The sequence below is a fragment of the Ovis canadensis genome, chromosome 11 (assembly GCF_042477335.2).
Source record: "Ovis canadensis isolate MfBH-ARS-UI-01 breed Bighorn chromosome 11, ARS-UI_OviCan_v2, whole genome shotgun sequence".
Classification (NCBI taxonomy): Eukaryota; Metazoa; Chordata; class Mammalia; order Artiodactyla; family Bovidae; genus Ovis; species Ovis canadensis.
Genome location: NC_091255.1, coordinates 40,209,605 through 40,232,114, shown reverse-complemented (window position 1 = coordinate 40,232,114; position 22,510 = coordinate 40,209,605). Strand labels below are relative to the sequence as shown.

The window sequence follows — 22,510 nt, the reverse complement described above, 5'->3', positions numbered from 1 at the left end:
GATGAAATGTCATTTTAGTTTCTATTTCATTTATTTTCACTCTCATTTTTGTTATTTTCTTCGTTCTAATAACTGTGGTGGTTCTTCTTTTTCTGATTCCTTGCAGGGTAAAGTTAGGTTGTTCATTTGACTTTCTTGAATGCAGGCATTTATCACTATGAACCTCCCTCTTAGAACTGCTTTTACTGCATCCCCTAAGGTTTTGGTGTGTTTCCTTTCCATTTTTATTTGTCTCAAGTTATTTTTACAATTTACTTTTTGATGTCTTCTCCGACTCATCGTGTTGTTCAGTCTCTACATGTTTGTGGATTTTCTATTTTTCTTCTTGTCACTGATTTCTAGCTTCATACCACTGTGGTCCAAAAAGACACATATCATGATTTCAAGCTTCTTGAATGTGTTAAGACTAGATTCGTGGTCCAGCCTATGACCCACCCAGGAGAATGTTCTGTGATGTTCACAGAGTTCCTCTGTAGGCATATCAGAAATCCTGAGCCATCCAATTGATTTATCACCCATCCATTAAAATATAACAATCAGCATGGAGGAAAACAAAATCCTCTTTATTTAGTGGTCCAGATGAGCAAGTTTCCTCCTTCTAAATGGCTGCATGGGGATGCCAAAATATTGTCAGAAATATAATGAGAAGGTGGCTGGCTGCTCCTGGAAGTAGGGGGCAGGGTGAGTTGGTGGCTGTACTCATTCTTTAAGATCTTCAACCCTGCTCTCTCTTTTGACTGTGGGAAACCCCCAACCCTCCTGCCCTGAACATGGCTGAGTCATCGCCAAAGTCCACCTTACTCTTTTCTGAAGTATTTCAGATTGACACTTTTATTCTTTAGAAGTGTTAATACTCCCAGTCAGGCCATAGCCCAGTTTTTACCCCCCCCAGCACTCTTTTGTTGACCTTCGTTATTGTTGTTATTAATAACTTTTATCTAATTATTCTGCCAATTGGTCATTAGTAGTGCCAGGCTCTATACTATAGTGGTCAGGTCATTGCCAAATAAGACATGACTGTCGATTTGCATTTCTTTGGTTCTAACAATCAGAAACTGTAAAGAAAATTGGAATTAGAGGGTATCTCAGAGATTGTCTTCTGCCTATGAAAAAACAGGGTGCCTTGCCTAAGATTAAACCAAAGACAAGCACTCAGAACTTCTGTTTTTCATCGTAAAATTCTGAAGACTACAACTGGGAAACCATTGCTGGCTCTGAATTACATAAATTTTATTTTGGAGGATTTGTATCAATGGCAAAAATATTCCAGAGAATGGAACAATTGATAGCATTATTTTCTCTCCTTCCAAGACTGGTGATTAAAACAGTGAATCAAGTTGAGTCAGTGATCAATTCATCTTTGCATTTCTGGCTTTCATGTCAGATGTTTTCACCCAATATTTTGGTGCTTACAGATTTTGGAACCCAGCTAGCACCATTGGCCTATGGATCCTAGTAAGTAATTTGTTTTACGGTTGTTACCTGTTTGTAAAAGATTAGTGGGAGAAATCCAAGTACAGACAGGAGAATGTTTTCTTTTTCTCTCTTGAGCATTTGGAGTAGGAAGTAATCAATCAACTTATAGGAATAAAATTCCTTTCCCTTTTTCAGAGTTCTCGTTTGGATTAGAGCTCTCCTTTCAATAGGAAATATCAAAGTTGCCAGGCTGGTTTGAGTAACAAAGTCAAAAATGGTATGTTTGTTACGGTCATAAATCTTTGCAGATACTCATTACGCTCAGGTATTTTAAAAAGGGAGCTGGATTAAGCTGCAGTGAAAGTTACATTCCCAGAGCTAACTGCTCCCCTCCCCTCATCACCTTCCTTAACTGAAGCCATGTTTGCTCCCAGTGGATGCTTTGAAAATTTCTGGCCCTACAAACAGGCTGCAGTGATGAAGCGATTTCGTTTTACAAACAAAGCTGTCGAGTAAACATCTGGCATCTGGTTCTTTTTCTTAATTTTCTGCTGGACTTTAATTCTTCTTGTAGTTTTTTTCATCAAATGTTGTGGGATTTTTTTTTCTTTTTTAAGAAATAAAGGCTGCTTGTTTTTCTTTCTAATGAGGTCTTTCTCTTTCTTCTTGCTATAGGAGGACTTGAGATTACAACAGTATCTGTTATAAAGGCTTTCCCCAAAGCCAGAGGGTCTGCTGAAATGCCCTGCTAAGGTTTAATGATGGAAAGAAAATACATTTAATCTGTTTCATATTTATACCTGGGGAGGTCATGGGGAGCTAATGCTTGTAATGAAAATTCTTGGGGTTTTCAGGTGCACTTGCTCTGTGGCAAAGGGTGGCAAGTTGGAAGCAAATATTGGAGAAACCACTTCTTGGCTCCAGTTGACAGTTAACAGGAAGGTAGACTTCTAATTCGGAGAAGGCAATGGCAACCCACTCTAGTGCTCTTGCCTGGAAACTCCCATGGATGGAGGAGCCTGGTAGGCTGTAGTCCATGGGGTCGCTAAGAGTCGGGCACGACTGAAGTGACTTAGCAGCAGCAGCAGCAGACTTCTAATTGACATACCCTCTGATTTCTCTAAAGAATCTTGGGATATTGATTTTTTAGAAACCATAGTGAGAAATAATTAACATATTCAAAACAAAAACTCAGAAAACCCAAAATTCTGCAGAGAATGGAGTAAATCAACCTCATCTGACCCAGAGCGGCTGCTAGTTTTTAACCTTTGGCTTGAAGTGAAGATTCGCGTCACCAGCAAAAATCTGGTGTGTACTAAGAGTTTTTCAAACTCCGAATTGCAAGACATTGGTGTATAATAAAGCCAATCATTATTTTTTAATGGAAAGGGTTATAATAGCATAAAATAGGAGAGTGAATCCCAGGTAGTAACCCAGGCAAATAATACCTTGACAAACTTGCTTCAGGTATGAACACAGATAAGTAGATCAGGTGTGTGCAGGAAGGTTGGAGATCAAATGTACTTGTCAGTAGTGGATCTTGTTAGGAAAAACTTTGAAAAACACTGGCCAGTGTGAGCAGAGGTCCTGCGTGAAAAGACTGCAGTGAACATGCCGGGGGTGTCCCTCCAGAAACTCACCTCACTGTTTGTCCACCTTCTGACTCTGGACCCTGGAACTTTACCTGTCACAGGAGAGATTCACTATTTGTTTCATGAAACAAAAATGATGCCTTAGGTCATGGGTCAGCGGTTTTTTCCTGGAAAGGACCAATAGTAAATGTTTTAGATTTTGTTAGTCAGACGGTCTCCATCACAAGTATTCAACTCTGTTTCTTAGCAGGAGAGCAGCCTTGTTGTTTTTCAGTCACTCAGTCGTGTCTGACTCTCTGCAACCCCATGGACTGCAGCATGCCAGGCTTCCCTGTCCTCCACTGTCTCCTGGACTTTGCTCAAATTCATGTCCAATGAGTTGGTGATGCTAGCCATCTCATCCTCTGCCACCCTCCTTTTGCCTTCAGTCTTTCTCAGCATCACGGTCTTTCCCAGTGAGTGGGCTCTTTGCATCAGGTGGCCAAAGTATTGGAGCTTCCTTATGTAAATGATGGATGTGGCTACCTCCCAATATGTAAATGAATGGGCTTGGGTATGTCCCAGTCAAACTGTATTGACCAAAACAAGCCTTTGGCGCACTGGACATGCTTTTCAGACTTCTAGGACAGGCTAAAAGCTTCATATATGTCCCTGGACCTTCCCTTACTTTACTTATCATGTAACTCTCAGGTGAGTATCCGTCATGAACACTCATGGGAGGTGCTGAGGATGCGTGATGTAGCTGATGGACTCCCCACAAGGTATCACTCAGAAATTACAGCTCCTCTTGGCCAGATAAGGCTAGAAGAGTCCATCCTGGGAGTGACCTGTGGGAACTTTTTGACATATGCAGACTTGTGCAGGACGATGGCATTTCATGTAAAGGTGATTCATGTGCTCAATGACAAACATTTTACTTTAGAAAAGCCATCATATAAACACATCCAATCTTTGGTCTTTTTTTAAAATATAAAAACAGTTTAATAATGCATTTTGCTGTTTCCTTGACTTTGTACTTGAGTACGTGTTTAATTTACATCTTCCTCCACGTCTCCATTTGGATGGCTGGGCATCCTGTGATGGGGTCACTTGACCTCTGTCCTGAAATGCATTCCCACCCTGTGGTTTCAGCCAACAGTTTGAGTTTGCAGGTGAGGAGTGAGACGTCAAACTGGGATCAAAGTGTCGGGAAGGATTTTTGAGACTATTTCATGGCATGTGTAGGGAGACTAATAATATTTTGATAGAAGCCAATATGCCTGAAATATTACAATTTCAATGCATAATCAACAGTAAAACATTATCAATGAGATATTTTGCATTTTTCATGCAAAATCTTCCAACTCTCAGATGCATTTTATTTTTTAACACTTTATTTTTTAATTTTAAGTTTTACATTTTTTAGTTGTGCCACATGGCACGTGGATTTTAGTTCCCTGACCAGGGATTGAACCCATGCACCCTGCATTGGAAGGCAAATTTCTAACCACTGCACCACCAGAGAAATCCCTTTTTTTTCTTTTAATTGCAGATTGTGCTCTTTGGATGGATACTTAAGGCTTCCTGCATTAGTTTTTGCACACAAGTAGCATCTGATTGATATTCCTATTTAATTTTTTTGAACATTCTGGGAAAAATGCAGTGGCTAATTTCCAAGGCAGTGTTGCACGAGCCTATTCTAAACTCCGTTGCAAGGGTAGAAAGCAAAATAAACTTGCTTTAAGAATCCCTATATTTTTGAAAACTCACTCAAAAATTCCCTGAAAGAATGAAGATATTTGAATACTTTGTGTTTCCTCTTACCAACACTGAAATTCAAAGTTGCAGCCATGGATATTCTTTCATTGTTGACATCTTATTTCTTCTCGATGAATGCCTAATAGTGGACATTGTAATGCTTCTGATATTTTCCTTTTCGCTGGGAATTTTGGTGATGATGAGAAAGCATTAAAAAAAAGGGAGGGGGAGAAAAAACTGAGAAAAGCAAACCAACGTATTCTTACTGTTTGACTCACAAATTTGTTGCTTGTGGGAAAAAATTATTTCTGTAGTGTTCATTTCTCATGTAAGTTGATGGCAGTCGTTTCTGTCTGATTTAGAGGCTCATGGAGAAAGAACTTGGAGGACATTGCAAGTTGAAAATGGCTTAAAATAAGGATATTCGAGTATCTAAAGTTCAGAAGCTATTTTCATGGCATCTCTCTAGGTTTAGTCTTGGAATGTTGTAACTAATCTATTTCACTGTGGTGGTCCTGTCTAGGTCACTCAGAAATTGAGGTGGGGGGCCTTTAAAAAGCATGGTGATGGATCAAGGGGATCAGTTTGGAAAAGAGGAGGGAAGGGGAGTGTGTGAGACTTGCAGAGAACCATGGCAACCCCCGCAACGTTCTCACCTGGGAAATCCCGTGGACAGAGGAGTCTGGAGGGCTACAGTCCCTGGGGTCCCAAAGAGTCAGACACAACTTAGCAACTAAACAAAAACAATAAGAACAAACAAATTCCGTTCCTAGAAAGTTGAGATTTAGTACAAAGTCTGTGAAACTCAAACAGGAACTGAATATCACAAAACCGAAGCCAGTCACACCATTCTGAGCCTACGGTGCCCTCGAGGGCTTCAGTTCAGTTCAGTTCAGTCGCTCAGTCATGTCCAACTCTTTGCTACCCCATGAACTGCAGCATGCCAGGCCTCCCTGTCCATCACCAACTCATGGAGTTCACTCAGACTCACGTCCATTGAGTCAGTGATGCCATCCAGCCATCTCATCCTCTGTCATCCCCTTCTCCTCCTGCCCCCAATCCCTCCCAGCATCACAGTCTTTTCCAATGAGTCAGCTCTTCGCACGAGGTGGCCAAAGTACTGGAGTTTCAGCTTTCACATCATTCCTTCCAAAGAACATCCAGGGCTGATCTCCTTCAGAATGGACTGGTTGGATCTCCTTGCAGTCCAAGGGACTCTCAAGAGTCTTCTCCAACACCACAGTTCAAAAACATCAATTCTTCGGCGCTCAGCCTTCTTCACAGTCCAACTCTCACATCCATACATGACCACAGGAAAAACCATAGCCTTGACTAGACGGACCTTAGTCAGCAAAGTAATGTCTCTGCTTTTGAATATACTATCTAGGTTGGTCATAACTTTTCTTCCAAGGAGTAAGGGTATGCAAATGACTGCATGGAATCTTCGCTCAGCTAATATCCTGATTAAAATGAAACCAGTCACCCCATAGCCATCTGCATTAGTGCAACAGAACTGGAGAGCGTTGCAGTGTGTGGCCAGATTACTACGTGATTGCAGCAGTGGAGAAAGTGGAACGCTTGAGGGAAAGAGAAAGAGAAACACTTTGGAACGAATGCCTCAGGGGCCTAGGAACCCACGTGGAGGGGCATGAGCTGGGAAAGGTGGTTCAGGTCCGGCTGGTGGGCACCCTTGTTCTCGGCAGATTCCTCTGGGGATTTTTGTGTGTCACGGCGTGATTCATGTCCGACAGATTTGTAAGTGAAGTGAAAATCACACTCTGTCAGCGTGCCTGCTGGGATGACTGTCCGAGACAGCATAGCTGAAAAAGAGGGTTTGGGGAAAATATGACAGAATGTCAAATGTGATTTCTTATAACAGATTATTGATTTCTTGGGGAGAGGGAACAGGAAAATCATGAGTGGCATGATATGATGTGTGAACAGAGATATACAGATGTCATAGGTGATTATTATGAAGTCCTTGCAAATCCTGATAGCTCAGTTGATAAAGAATCCACCTTCAATGTAGGAGACCCCAGTTCGATTCCTGGGTCAGGAAGATCCACTGGAGAAGGGATAAGCTACCCACTCCAGTATTCTTGGGCTTCCCTTGTGGCTCAGTTGGTAAAGAATCCGCCTGCAATGTGAGAGACCTGGGTTGGGAAGATCCCCTGGAAAAGGGAAAGGCTACCCACTCCAGTATTCTGGCCTGGAGAATTCCATGCACTGTATAGTCCTTGGGGGTCACAAAGAGTGGGACACCACTGAGTGACTTTCACTTCACTTACAAATCTGTTGGACATGAATCATGCCATGACCAATCCCCTGATTGTTATCAAACTACATCAATGGAGATACATATATATATGCGCATATATATATATGCGCATATATATATATATATATAAAATATATACTTGTGCATCCTGAAACTCCCAGATGTAGAGATGTTTGTACCAGCCCCTACAATATATATATATATATATGGCTTTCCAGTTGGCGCTAGTGGTGAAGAACCTGCCTGCTAATGTAGGAGACATAAGAGATGTGAGTTTGATCCCTGGGTTGGGCAGATCCCCTGGAGGAGGGCATGGCAGCCCACTCCAGTATTCCTGCCTGGAGAATCCCATGGACAGAAGAGCCTGGTGGGCTACAGTCCAGAGGGTCCCAAAGAGTTGGACACAACTGAAGCAAGTTAGTATGCTTCAGGGCTAAGATATACAGATATATACGTATATATCTAAAAGTCTGTATTGATACATAGTTGGATCACAATGTTGTACTACTTTCTGCGATACAGCAGAGAGACTCAGTTATACAAACATGTATTCTTTTCCATTATGCTTTATCATGGGTACTGAATACAGTCCCTGTGCTATGCAGCAGGACCTTGCTGTCTGTCTATTTGGATAGATTGTATTTTGACTCTCTTCTTGCAGGCATGTTTCTCCTTTGTTTATACAAAAAAAAAAGCAAATAAATAATAGTTCATTTTAACAGCTCTGTTAGTACATAGACTTGAACATGGGACTTCCATGCAACTAGTCTTATAGTCTTAGCACAGTTTTAAAGGTTCAAGTGAAATGGTTCAAAACAGGAAGTTCTTAAAAATTGCATTCTCATTAGATATGTAAACAATTTCAACACAGTGATGTGGGTGTCTGACTTCTGATTGCCTCTTATCAGAACTTAGCAGAATATGCTAGCTCAGTTTTTGAAAGCGTGGGCAAAATCATTTTCCGTAAAGAAAGTACTCTTCGTTCCTCCCCAAGGCCTTACAGATCTGAACTGTTGAACTCAGACTTGAGTAATGATGTCCTATACTTTGCCAAACAAGTCGTTTCCCAGTTTATCACATCCATCAGAAGGGGAAGTGTCCCGCAGGACAAACTGTTTCCCAGGAAAGGCCTTTTCGTGTGTATGTGTCTGTTTTCTTAAGTCAAGGTAAGTTGAAAATCAGAGGAAAATTTCAAGTTGGCTTCCATATCGTTCGCAGGCGATGTTCACGAATCTGAGTCTATGAGTTGTATTCTGTCGGCACCGACATGCTGAGACATTAATTAAAGAGGAATCTATAATCACAGAAAAATAATGCAGACTGTTTAACAGCACCCAATCATGTAAAAAGGATGGAAATAAGGCATAGTTGCAGCTTTGTTCAACACAGCTGCAACTAAATAAAAAATATGTTGTAAATATTTTTTGAAAACTTGAAAAATTTAGGCTCAGAACAGTGTGACTGAATTTACTTTTACTGTATTTAATTCCTGTTTGAATTTCACAGAGTTTGTACTAAAGCTGTCTCTAGAAACTGACCTTGTTTGTACTTATCCCAAAATCAATTATTAAGAAATAAGTACGTGATGGTAAAATCTCATATTAGCATTGGAAATGACCTCCGAGTCATTTGGCCCAATACTTATCTGATAGACCGAAGTTTATTAATATTAAAACGGCCCCATAGCTACTCTGGTCAACAAATCATCTCCTGATACATCTTAAAACACTGATAATGTTTGTGTGTGCTGTCTCTCAGTCATGTCCGACTCTGCGACCCCCTGAACTGGAGCCCGTTGGCTCCTCTGTCTATGGAGTTTTCTAGGCAAAGAATACTGGAGTGGGTTGCCAGTTCCAGTTCCAGTGGATTGTCCTGACTCAGGGATCGAAGCTGTGTCTCCTGCATTGGCAGGCAAGTTCTTTACCACCGAGCCACATGGGTTGCCCTTTCCTTCTCCAGAGGATCTTCCCAGACCAGGGATCAAACCCTCATCTCCTGCATTGTGGGCGGATTCTTTTCCACTGAGCCACTGTGGAAGCCTTAAAGAAACACTGCTGCTGCTAAGTCACTTCAGTCGTGTCCGACTCTGTGTGACCCCATAAACGGCAGCCCACCAGGCTCCCCCGTCCCTGGGATTCTCCAGGCAAGAACATTGGAGTGGGTTGCCATTTCCTTCTCCAGTGATGAAATTGAAAAGTGAAATCAAAGCCGCTCAGTCGTGTCCAACTCGCAGCGACCCCAGGGACTGCAGAACCAGGCTCCTCCGTCCATGGGATTTTCCAGGCAAGAGTGCTGGAGTGGGGTGCCATTGCCTTCTCCGGAAAGAAACACTAGATGAATGCAGAAACGTACGCTCAGCTGAACTGAGTCGTGTAAGTCTACGTGAGTCTACGTACACATGCAGATACCTGCCTCTCCTACCCACCAGCCACCTCGGCTCAGCTCCAGTTCTGACCTACATTCATCCGTGTCTGGTCAGCAACTTTCTGTCACATTTTTGACAACCTTCCTTCCAACACTTCATAATAACTCCCAAGCTGCAATCTTCCCAATGCCTACTTCCATGGAAAACACCAGGGCTTTTTCAAGGTTGAGTGTCATATTTATTGTTGTATGTATGAATTTCTTAACCAGTTCAGGTGTGAAAACTGTGCTACCCTTATTGTTAGGTTCCTGCCTTTCCAAAAAGTGTGCCCCTGATAACGTTTGAGAGTGTTGTACCCTTGTTCTGTTTTCCACATAAGCTGTGTGGTTTTTATGATGTGATTTTCTATAGTGGGGGATCTGGGAATGTGTACCGTGAGTTACAGCACAGCTGATTATATACCATCACAGAAAATGTAGCAGATGTGCTACAGACAAGCTTTGTACCAATCTGATGTATTTTTTTCTCAGGCATTCTACTGTGTATCACATATTTTAAAAATTTTGTTGGTCTAATTAGACTCAGGGCATATGTACAATTTGTTAGGAGTTTTATCATTTAGAAGTTTAATATACACACTTTCTAACTACATTGTTAGACCTTTGATAAATATTGTAATGACTTCTAAGTCCTCTTTTAAGAATTCGTCATAATTTACTTATCATTTAGCCTTTAATCACTTTTTGCTCCTGTTCTGCTGCTTCTTCGTGTCCAACTTTTTTGCGACACCCCTGGACTGTAGCCTGCCAGGCTCCTCTGTCCATGGGATTTTGCAGGCAAGAATACTGGAGTGAGTTGCCAATTCCTCTTCCGGGGAACCCTCCCCACCCAGGGGTCAAACCCATGTCTCCTGTGTTGCAGATGGGTTCTTTACCCACTGAGTCATTGGGGAAGCCCAGTTAATCACTTTTTAATTCGGGGCTATTTTGTACTTTGATGGATATCTTTGTGGAGCTTTTTGTTATATTGAATCCAGCTTGTTTGGCATGAACTCTGAGAAGTAGAATCATAAGGTCAAAGGCTATGAATATTTGATACATATTGCTGAATTGATTTCCAAAATGATGGTGTGTATTTATACCCCTGGCAGTGTTGTACAGGTAGAAATGTGATCAAGTTTGTCTGTTTCCAGGATTCTCAAACACAGAAAATTCCATTTGAACAAGAAGACATGATCCCTGCACCTGCAGGATCAGATGCTCAAAACTGCTCTCTCGTTGCCTCTGCTGGCTCCTGCCTTGTTCTTAGCATCCTGGCTTCTTTTAAATCTCATTCTAAAGTGCTCAGGAGTGTTGTCGAGTCCTTTCGAGTCACCTCCTCGAGACCGAGGTCCAGCTGTCCATCCCCTGGGAGACTGCTCCTGAACCCTTCAGGTGATGACCTGGGACAAGTCCATTCCCCTTGTTTTCTTAAAAAGGGGGTTCGACTCAGTGTTTTCTGAACATATTTGGCCATCTTTAGAGACATGTTCTCAAGGAATTCACAGAAGTAAGAAAGAAATGGTGAAGGATGAGGAGAAGGGAGATGAAGGCAGATGGAAAACATCTATCCTTCCATGACTTAGGGAAGATTGATTTTCAGAACAGCATTTTGTTATGAAACATTTCAGTATAAAGTTAAAAGGATTTTATAGTAAGCGTCCATCTACTCACTACCTAGAGTCTACTTTTAACCTTTTTTTACATATTTCTAGTAATTAAAAAAAACTGTTTTGGCCACACCATGTAGCATCCTGGATCTTAGTTCCCCAACCAAGGATCAAATGTGTGCCCCCCTGCAGTAGAAGGTGAAGTCTTAACCACTGGACTGCCAGGAAAGTCCCACTGTGCTTGTTTTATCCCATATTTTTCCGACGACTCTGGATTCTCTTTTGTTTTCATAATGCCTCAGGGCCCAGCGACTCTCCTCAGACACCATGGGGCTCTGGGAAAGTTGGAGTAGTTTTAGCAGTCACTGAAACCATTGGAGTTGGCATACTGGTACCCAGTGCCGTCTTGGATGCCCTCTGAGGGAGATTTTCTCCCTGCAGTTTCATAGAGAAGTGCTTATGCTAAAATAATGCATCAGCTGCAGAGTGTAAAATGTAAAACTGAGGAGGCTGGATTAGAAACAACACAGGATCTGTAGATCCACATGAGCCAAAGTCATCAAGGCCATCTCACTATAGACATTCCGAAGTTGCCACCACACAGAGTATGCGGGTGGGATTTTTTTCTTTTGGAATTCCCCTGAGGACCATACAACTCACAAGAACACTGGCTTTATTGCTCTGGGAGGCACACGCTAGTTAGACTAGTGACGCTGGTCCTCCAAGCCACCCCCAGGCTCCACTTTCTCCTGTTAACTCCAGCTGTGGCTCTTGTTCTCATGACCCATGAGCTTGTGTGGGCTGAAGTCACGAACCCTAGCTCCCTGGGTTTGCAGACATCTGGGAGAGAGCTTGATGACAATGAGCTTCTCTTGGCTCTTTGTGCTGCTGAGCAACTCACCATCAAATGCCCGTGTCAGCCTTGCCTTCTCTGTAAAACATGGCCAAGAATTTTTACCTGGCTCGAGTTAGAGGGTTGCTGTGATTTTTTTTTTTTAAATGAGACACTTGGGAATCCCAAACTCCTATAAATACATGAAAAGTACATGGGGTAAAATGATTTTAAATAACAGCTTGTGATACTGACGAAGGAGGGCTTGGCAACCCACTTCAGTGTTCTTGCCTGGAGAATCCCCTGGACAAAGGAGCCTGAAGGGCTACGGCTCATGGGATCACAATCAGACATGCCTGAAGCAACTTAGCACAGCACACATGATACTGAAATAAAAGTAAGGCAATAAAACCACAAAAGATGAAAAGAAGATACATTAAATGCTAGCATGCTGAAATTAGGTACCAGTGATGATTTCTCTTCCTGTTTCCAAAATTGTTTAGATAGTAAGTACCCTACAGGGGAAGCTTCAAGCTGTGGGCTTTCAAAGATGGGGACGTGCGTTTCCATGTCCAGTCCCATCAGCTGGTTGATGTGTCCGGAGCATGTTGTCACGTGCGTGCATCCTCTGCAAGTGGTGGTGCTTTGTGTCCTTCACTGTGCAGCGCTGTGTAAAGTACAGTAGCGCAGTATCTTCATTTCAAGCCCAGGCTGTCCCAAACTTCCCAACCAAAGCGAGAAATCTTCCCAAACAGAAGCAAGCGTAAAAGCAGTGGTGATGTAGCTGCTACTGCTGTCCTTTTCAAAGTATGGTAAAAATAAAAATGTCTTAGTTTTCGTTTGTTTGCTTCTAATGTATTATTTGTGTGAGAAGTATTATAAACCAGAGCTTCCCTGGTGACTCAGACAGTAAAGAATGTGCCCGCAATGCAGGAGACTTGGGTTTGATTCCTGGGTCAGGAAAATCCTCTGAAGGAGGAAATGGCAACCCACCCCAGTGTTCTTGCCTGGAGAATTCCATGGACAGAGGGGCCTGGTGGGTTATAGTCCATGGGGCCACAAAGAGTTGGACACAACTGAGTGATTAACACACACACATGTTGTAAACCTAATAGAGTATAGTATTATGTAGCCAATTGTGTTAGTTTGGTTCATAGGCTGGCTTGTTTGGACTTACAAACAAATTGGACTTCAAAACATATTCTCAGAATGGAACTCATTCATACATGTAGGGGACTTCCTACCTTTATCATGAAAAAGTGTATTAGGACTACGCATCTGTTGTTCTCATCATCTTAGGACAAAATGCAAGAAGTGACTTTTGTAGTAGCCAGTGGAAGAGGGAAGCCATCAGTCTTCTTGGGGAGAGACTGGAACATCCCAGAAATGAACCTCCTTTGCCGGCTAGTAGCCCTGACTGCTGATTTATACCTTCTGCAGCCTACGAGCGTTTGTTTACTTTGCATCCCTGGGTAACAGCTGGAGTCTCACAAATGTGTTGAGAATATTTGACTGTCAGTTCTGGAAGGTTTTATCATGTTGGAGCTGTTGAGAGACTTTGAGAGGTTAGATGAACCGTTAGGTTAGCCCACTAGCTCCTGTCTTCTGTGCTGTGCCACTTTCATGGGGGGATTAGCAGTGCCCAGAATAGAATTCCCAGGTCCCAGCTTCTGTGAGCAGGAAGGTGGGAGGAGTGGGAGATGGCCAAGACCCGTTTTAGGATTTTAGAGCAGAGACTGTGGATACCAGCCAGGTGGCAAGGGCAGGCATCCTTGAGAGTCTTGAGTATGCTCTCTGGAAGTTCTGTTTTGCCTTCTTTACCCCAGGGGATTGGATGTACATCAGAATTTTACTTCCAGTCTAGTTTCCTGCATTAAAATTTCAGAAGTTGCTAGTTGTGTGAAATGAACATCTTAAAAATCTTGACTGGTCAAGTAAGTCAGATGGAGAAGGAGAGATATCGTATGACATCCCCTATATGTGCAATCTAAAAAGGAATGATACAAATAAACTTACTTATGAAGCAGAAATAAGCTCATGGACTTAGAGAATGAACTTATGGTTGCTGGGGGGAAGGGATAGTTAGGGAGTTTGTGATGCACATGTACACACTGCTGTATTTAAAATGGATAACCAGCAAGGACCTACTGTGTTGCACAGGGAACTCTGCTCAGTGTTAGCTGGCAGCCTGGATGGGAGGGGAGTTTCGGGGAGAATGGGTACATGTATATGTAGTGGCTGAGTTCCTTTGCTGTCCACTTGCAACTACCTCAACATTGTTAATCAGTTATACTCCCATACAAAATCAAAAATTAAAAAAAATTGAGCTGGAATATAAAGCATAGATCATGGCTGGTTGTACAGAAAGAGGGGAATGGGATGAGCTGGCAGAAACAGGAGTGGTGACTCATCAGATTCAGTCTAGAGTCAAAGCGAGCATCAGGCTTTGTGCACACAATGGCATTTCAAGGAGTCGGCTTTGGGGGACTTCTGTGCTGTGTGCGTCTGCCGTGTGTTCCCACAACATATGCTGACTTCACTCATGAGATGTGGGACCAATATAGTCTCATAAAAACAGCCTGTAATTATTTCAGAAACACTTGCAAGGGACAAGCCAAGATGGGAAAAGACATGCTTTCCTTTCGGCCTACCCTCCACCCTTCAACAATAAACACACAGGAATGTTGCCTAAAATATAACAACCACCACAATGGCTCAGATGGTAAAGAATCTGCCTACAGTGTGGGAGGCCTGGGTTTGATCCCTGGGTTGAGAAGACCCCCTGGAGGAGGGCATAGCAACCCACTCCAGTATTCTTGCCTGGAGAAGCCCCATGGATCGAGGAGCCTAGCAGGCTGCAGTCCATGGGGGTCGAAAAGCATCAGACACGAGTGAGCGATTAAGCACACAACAAAAACACGTGCACCCAGCCAGAGTCCAGAAACTGGGAATTCCAGCCTGCCAGAGCAGTGCAGACTGAGGCTGTGGTACCGTGATGATTGCCCAGGACGGGGGACCTGCAGCCAGAAGGTGGGGGTTCTGGGATGCGGCCTGTGTTTGCCAGGAGAGACAATACAGTGACCCCTCCTTATGCCCAATGCCTTGACAAACCCCCTGCTCTTTGACCTCATGGCTCACCTCCCAGGCTCAGAAAAATGTGGCAGAGAACCTTGCCTTCTCAACAGGGGTTTGGGCAAAAGAAAAAAACCACCCACAAAAAACTCAAACCACAGTTCTGTATGTTGGCATGTGATCTGAGCTTATACTTCCTGTGAATGTGAGAAGTACACACTGAGAAGCCGACACGAGAGCTGGTCTCAGGACTGTTGAAACCCCTGGTGCCTTGAGCAGGGTGGGATGGGGGCAGAAACTGCTCTGGATTTTCTACAGCTTGGTTCCCAAGAGAATTCCCCACAGTAGAGGGTGTGGACACCATTAGCAATTTCAGTCACTTGAGAAAAGAAATCAACCATGAATGAAAGACAGGAAATCTGGCAAACCCCAGGCAGACCTCAAAGATAAAACACTCTGAAAGGTGCTTACAGCTTGTTTTAAATTATTAAAGACGTTTTAAAATATGTAAAAATTACAATGAAAAAGTGTGATAGCAGAAAAAGATTTGGGAAAGGACCAAAGAGAATGTGGGAAGAACACTGGAGTTGAAACGAAAGACTCAGTGGCTAGGCTAAGCTGCAGATTAAAACAGAAGAAACAAGCAGTAATAACCAAGAGATCAATCTGATAGGTTTACCAAACACAAGAGCCAAACAGCCAGAACGTATAGATAACTAAAAGATTCGATGAAATTACCAAAGCGATAACAGGATGGGGGACTGGAAGAGGATGGTTTATAGCCACAGATAATAGACTTGCTAGGTTCAAGGTACATTTAATAAGATGTCCAGAGAACAGAACGTGAAGAACTTTCAGATAGAGTTAACTACACACAGATTTTTGCTGAAACAACTATTAAATGACATATTTTATCAAGAAAGACTGAATCCATAAGGAACCATGATGTATTAAAAATAAAAGCCATGTGGAGCCAAGGATTGGGTAAACATGCTAGTGCATTTAAAAGAAACTTAATAAAAGTAATAAATGGGTTGGATTATTAGTGAGACTAAGAGGTGAAGTGGGGGCCGTGTTGACAGTGATGTTCACTTTTGATTTTCTTAAGTTAATCATCAGGCAAACGATTTACATGTAACCACTGAAAGAATAACTTCTAACTGTAGGACAGTAAAATAAAATACGTAATAAACTCAGTCAACCCGAAAGAAGGAAAAAAAATGAGCCAACCCCGCCCCCCCCCCCCCCATAGAATAGGAACAGTAGAGCATACAATAGACATAGAATCTAGAAAGCAGCAGATAAGATGGGATAAAATAAGTCCAAATTTATAAGTAATCAAGCTAAATACAAATGGATTAAACTCAGACGTTAAAGATTCTCCGATTGGATACATTTCTCAGAAAGGGAAGCCTCCATCACAAAGAACCTGAATCTTTGGAGAAAATTTCTACTTCTTTCAAACTCCCTCCATACTTCTGTTTTCTACACCAAGGCATTAAAAATACATGTTGCTGTGCACAGACTGAATAAAGATCAGAGTGTAGAAAAATTATCATTAACACATGTCCTGAGGTGCTGCTGATGGAAGAATGGGTTTTCTTGGATTAACATGAAAAGCTTCCTAAAATCAATCCTGAACTTTTTAGTTTTCTGCAGAGCAGTGGTGATGCTGATTTTGGTCAGGGGGACAAGTCCAGATGTTTCATTGTATAAGAGTATCTTGGGCCATTCATTAGTAATTAATTGACAAAAACTCTGCCCAGCGTCAGTGCTAATAGTTACAATTTTGTGACTTTTTAAAATGGGTTTACTGTTTTATTAACATTTAATCTTCACTAAGAGGGAGCTCAAGTATCTGCCTGCCACACATTCACATTTTTAAAAGGAAGATAAAATGGACAGCTTTAAGGGTGCAATGTATTTGTCACTGCACAATATATTTAGCAATTAGACAATCTAGGGGATGGTATAATTGGACAGCAAGAAGATCAAACCAGTCCATCCTAAAGGAAATCATCCCTGAATATTCATTGAAAGGACTGATGCTGAAGCTGAAGCTCCAATACTTTGGCCACCTGATACGAAGAGCCGACTCATCGGAAAAGCCCCTGATGCTGGCAAAGATTGAAGGCAGGAGGAGAAGGGGACGACAGGTTGAGATGGTTGGATGGCATCCCTGACTCAATGGATGTGAGTTTGAGCAAGCTCTGGGCGGTGGTGAAGGACAGGGAAGCCTGGTGTGCTTCAGTCTGTGGGGTCACAAAGAGTCAGACACGACCTAGTGACTAAACAGCAACAAGTAACTATACACCACAAGTACAGTGAAAAGCTCTGAAATTGGAGGGAAAAAAGCCCACCATTTAGGACTGCACAGAGGCCGTTGGCTGCTGACACAATCTCCCCTTGACTTCAGACTTGAGACAAACTGAGGGAGTCTGTCGGTACACAGAAACTATAAATTCAGAACAAACAGTAACAGGATATATTGGCCAGAGCCAGTTCAGATTGTGGGGCCCGGTCCAAAGCCAGCAGGGTTGGCTGGAGGCTGAAATGTTGCAGCCGAGGTTCAAGAGAGCAGACATCTTCTAAAAATTGCTTATTTCCCGAGAAGTCCCTAAGAATTCATTTTCTCAAACAGAGAGTTTTGTGCTTTTTAAATTGCCCTCTCATAGTTGATGAAAAGCATCTAAAGAGCTCAGAAACATATAGTCAAGACACGAAGGCACTCCAGCCATGCTCTTTGAGGTGACATTTCCATAGCCAGAAAGCGAGAGAACTCGAGCACGGGGAACCCATGTCTCAAGAAAAGATTGTTTCATGATGCTTTGCCGGGCTAAATGTCTTTGTATCAGTCGTTCCTAGAGGCAAAGCTGGAAAGAACCTTTTGAATTTCCAACCTATCCATCTAGGCCTGAAGGAAGCTAAATGCCCCCAGCATCCCTCCCCCTACCAGCCTGTGCTAGAACCGCAGAATGGCTGGACATCTGTGACCTTTACTTAGTTTGTCCAGATTCCGACTCCTAGATTACCTACACAGATCCTCCTCCTGTTGCCCTGATTCCAGCTGATGTAACATCCTTGTGCATCTCAATCTGAACTGGACGTGGGTACCGGCCAGCACACGGACCCTTCAGGTGCCTCCAAGAGCCGAGAATTCGCCATCCTCTTCTGTAGCATACGGCCCTTCTAAGCCCTCCACTTCCCCGGGCTCCAACTTTTGTTTCTTTCAAAACGGTTGTCCCCCTGAACGGATGACCTGTGATCTAACCATCCTCAAGGTTCGAGTGGCGTATCTGAAGGGCTCATCATTTCCTTTCCAAGTGGGGTCCGTCCATCCCCAGAAAAGACTCTGATGCTGGGAAAGATTGAGGGCAGGAGGAGAAGGGAGTGACAGAGGATGTGATGGTTGGGTGGCATCACCAAATCAATGGACATGAGTTTAAGCAAACTCCAGGAGATGGTAAAGGACAGGGAAGCCTGGCGTGCTGCAGTCCATGGGGTCACGAAGAGTCGGACTCGGCTTAGTGACTGAACAACGATGACAGCAATATCCCCAGAGGGAGGAGGGTTGGAACTAGTTTGGGATCAGTGGGTTCTCTCCCCACTGCCTTCCGTCTGCAGTGTGCATCACAGGCATAGGTATTTTTCCCACATTCAGTGCAGCCCTGAAAACCTGAGGAACCTGGTTGAGAGCCCCTGTCGGGTTGACTCGACTGTGTTATCCCAGCAAAGTGAGCAAACAACAGCTGGCCGATTCAGCTCCTCAGGCTCAGTATCCACTCCTGATACACAATCCCCTTGTAAAAGAAGCTCGGGCCTTCCAGGCACCCGAAGTTAGAGAAAACTCATCTTTTTTATGAACTCGAATACGGTCCTGTCATAGTAAATATAAGATGGTTTACAGTCACAGGGCACGTCGGCTGGCTTCATAAACCCTGCCTCCTAGAGCTCAGCTGGGTGCCTTGATATTTGACTCTACGGATGGAGCTGGGCCCTGGTGGAAATGTTTGCCAGCGATTTCCATCAACGTAGAAAAACAGGACTTACAGCCCATAAATTCTCTGCCCGGCCGGGGGTGGGGGCTAGGGTTAGGTACAGAGGGGCCTGGGGGGAGGGTGTTAAAGGCCCTCCATCCGGATAGTGTTTCTCCAGGTTTTGAATCTGTCTTTCACGCTGGACATTTTTATAGGGCCATTCAATCCCAGGATGTAAGGAGATCAGAGGGGGCGGGAGGGGGTGGCAATGTCAGGAATAGGATAGGGTTACTGGCCTCGCCCGCTGTTTGTCCGTGAGTGCCCGGCCGCTGCGCTGGTGACAGGATGTAACAGTGCTCACAGAAGGGGCTGGAGCCTGTCCATCTGTCTGTCGGAGGCAGATGGATCTGTCGGAGAGAGTCACCCTGGACTCCTCTGGGCCAAATCTGTGTCTGACTCATCTTCTGGCACATGTGGCAGGCTGCAGGCTGCAGCACCCCCTCCCCTGGACACAGAGCCAAAGACACTGCTGGTCCGGTCCACGCAGGACAGCCCGGGAAGGCCCTGGTAGAGGAGACGGGGCAGGGGCCAGTCCATCACTGGTCCCCGTTTCTAGGGTGTTTGACAGGCTGGGCTTTGCTGGAGGAGTTAGCTGTCTGTAGGGTTGAATTTGCAGCGGGCTTTGGCAGCTGTGGGTGTGTTTCTCCCGCTGGCCCCTGGTGCAGTGTGAACCCTGTCAACGCAAAGAGCTTGTCCTCCAAGGAAGCTGCTGGCGGCTGAGAGCAGCAGCGAGAGTCTCTCCTGGTCACTCCTAATCGGGACCTCCGTGCTGGCAAAATACACAACATTGTGGCTGCTTCAGTGCACAAAAGGGCTGCTGTTTGCGGCTGGGCCCATCTCCCGCTTGAATTCCCCAGTGTCTCCAGCCCTGGGGGGTCTGTGGCCAGTGCCTTTAGGGATGCTCCTGGTCTGGCAACTCCTTGTGAAGAAGGCTTGGGAGAACGTCAGCAGCAGGGACAGAGAAGTGCAGACCAGCATCACCTCCTGAGACAAGAAACTCCTTGACTCTTGGCAGTAGACCAGAATACTCAGCTGCAGCCTGAGTCTGGGCTGCCTTCCACCCAGGGCACTGGGTCCCCATGTTGGCTGCTTCCTGGAGCCACCTGGGGAGCTGGTAATACTGATGCCCTGGGTCTCCTGCAGAGACTCCTGTCTGAGTGGTCCCAGGTGGAGGCCAAAGCTTCTGGGACCATGTGCATGAAGGGTGGGGGCCGGCCCTGCTTAGATGTGTTCGGACCAGAAATGAGAGTGATGCAGACATTTGCTTCTGGTCTTTTGTGCCTCTTCTACACCAGCATCCCCTTGGGCTAGAAGCATTTCAGGTTTTGTGCTCTGTTGCATGATCTGCTGGAATTTGTTCGAATTTCACCAACCTGTTCTCAGCCCACAAACGTGAGGAAGGCCACTTTAATTCCCCTAACTTTGGTGTCTCTTTCAGTTAAAAGGAGAAAACATTGGAAAGAGTTTTCCTGCAGTTGTTTTATTGTTGTTTAGTCACTCAGTCGTGTCCTACCCCTTTGTGATCCTATGGACTGTAGCCCGCCAGGCCCCCCTGTTCACGGAATTCTCTAAGCAAGAATCCTGGAATGGGTTACCATTTCCGCCTCCAGGGGATCTTCCCGGACCAGGGATTGAACCCCCATCTCCTGTGTCTCCTACATTGCAGGCAGATTCTTTACCTGCTGAGGCACTGGGGAAGCCCTAATTACTTTTCAGTAACCTTGCCATTTTTTTCAAGTGCTATTTTTGATCTTGGCATTTTGTAAATATTTTTATGACAGTTACCAGACTTCAGTATTTAGCTTGTCTGATGTTAAAGACTTTTATTCTCTGGTGTCTCCTTTATCCAGCTATTTTTAAAAGATATGATACATCAAGCATAAAAATAATACTGGTAATTTCTCATGTACCAGACCTGACATTTTGCCATATTTGCGGCAGACATAGGTACAGAAGGATAGAGGTGTTTTCAAAGACATAAGCTGGTCATGTAAGTTAATGCAAGTCCCCTGAGTCCCTGTTGGATTCCAGCCTCTCCCACCCTTCCCTTGAGGCAACCACCATCCTGAATTGCTTTTTTTAATCATTCACTTGCATATTTTTATTTTTATTACCTCTTTATACTATAAATAACTGCCCAGTTTTTTTTTTAATTTCTATAAGGTATTTGAACATGTTATTCCCATTTATCCATATAGTCATTGTAGTCCTTTAATATTTTCAGCATTTTATTATGAGTCTTTCCAATTTTTTTAAAAACCTTCTCTAAAATGAGATTTGTCTTTGACCTACTTCACTTAGTATGATAATTTCTAGGTAGATCCATGTTGCTGCAAATGGCATTATTTCATTCTTTTTATGGCTTAGTAATATTCCATTATTCATTTACTCCTTGGAAGAAAAGCTATGACAAACCTAGACAGCATATTAAAAAGCAGAGACATTACTTGGCCGACAAAGGTCCGTCTAGTCAAAGCTATGGTTTTTCCTGTGGTCATGTATGGATGTGAGAGTTGGACTAGAAAGAAAGCTGAGCGCCGGAGAATTGATGCTTTTGAACTGTGGTGTTGGAGAAGACCCTTGAGAGTCCCTTGGACTGCAAGGAGATCAAACTAGTCAGTCCTGAAGGAAATCAGTTCTGAATATTCATTGGACAGACTGTTGCTGAAGCTGTAACTGCAGTACTTTGGCCACCTGATGTGAAGAACTGACTCATTGGTAAAGACTCTGACGCTGGGAAAGATTGAAGGCAGGAGGAGAAGGGGATGACAGAGGATGAGATGGTTGGATGACATCACTGACTCGATGGACATGAGTTTGAGCAAGGTCCAGGAGTTGGTGATGGACAGGGAAGCCTGGTGTGCTGCAGTCCATGGGGTCGCAAAGAGTCAGACACAACTGAGCAACTGAACTGAACTGAATATTCCATTGTATATATATATATATATATATATATATATATATATATATATCACATCTTCTCTCTCCACCTGTCAGTGGACACTTAGGTTGCTTCCATGTCTTGGCTATTGTGAATAGCGATGCTGTGAACACTGGGTGTGTGTATCTTATTGAATTAGGGTTTAGTCTGGACATATGCCCAGGAATGGGATTGTTGAATCATATGGCAACTCTTGCTCTTTCTTAGCCTGTCTTTATCCTTAGTATTTCACAATTTATCCATTTCTGTAAAGTCTACATTTAAGTTTGGTGAACTTAGGGGGCAGATATCACTTAAAACTTTCTTCAAGTTTTGTTTATTTACTGTAAATCTTTTTTTCCTCTTCAAAATGTACCTCTGCTCTTCCTTTCTATTTAAGGCTTTGTTCCTTTAATTTTGTGGCTTCTGTTTCTAGAACTGATGTCTGTTGTTATCTGTTGACTCATACTTGAACATTCAAGGTTTTATTCAGGCCTTTAATTTGCTCAAAAAATAGGGGGTGTGATTCACCCCAGATAAACAGGAGGTTCAGTTAATGAAAATCCAGTCTAATTAAGTGATTCAGCAGCTGGGAGGTGGGGGGAAGAGGTGG

General features: G+C 43.6%; 1 protein-coding gene across 1 annotated transcript in view; it reads left to right on the top strand.

Annotated features, from left to right (window-relative positions):
* The window catches only part of HS3ST3A1 (heparan sulfate-glucosamine 3-sulfotransferase 3A1), an 84,816-nt gene that overhangs the window by 10,786 nt on the left and 51,520 nt on the right, over positions 1–22,510 (top strand). The window lies entirely within an intron of this gene.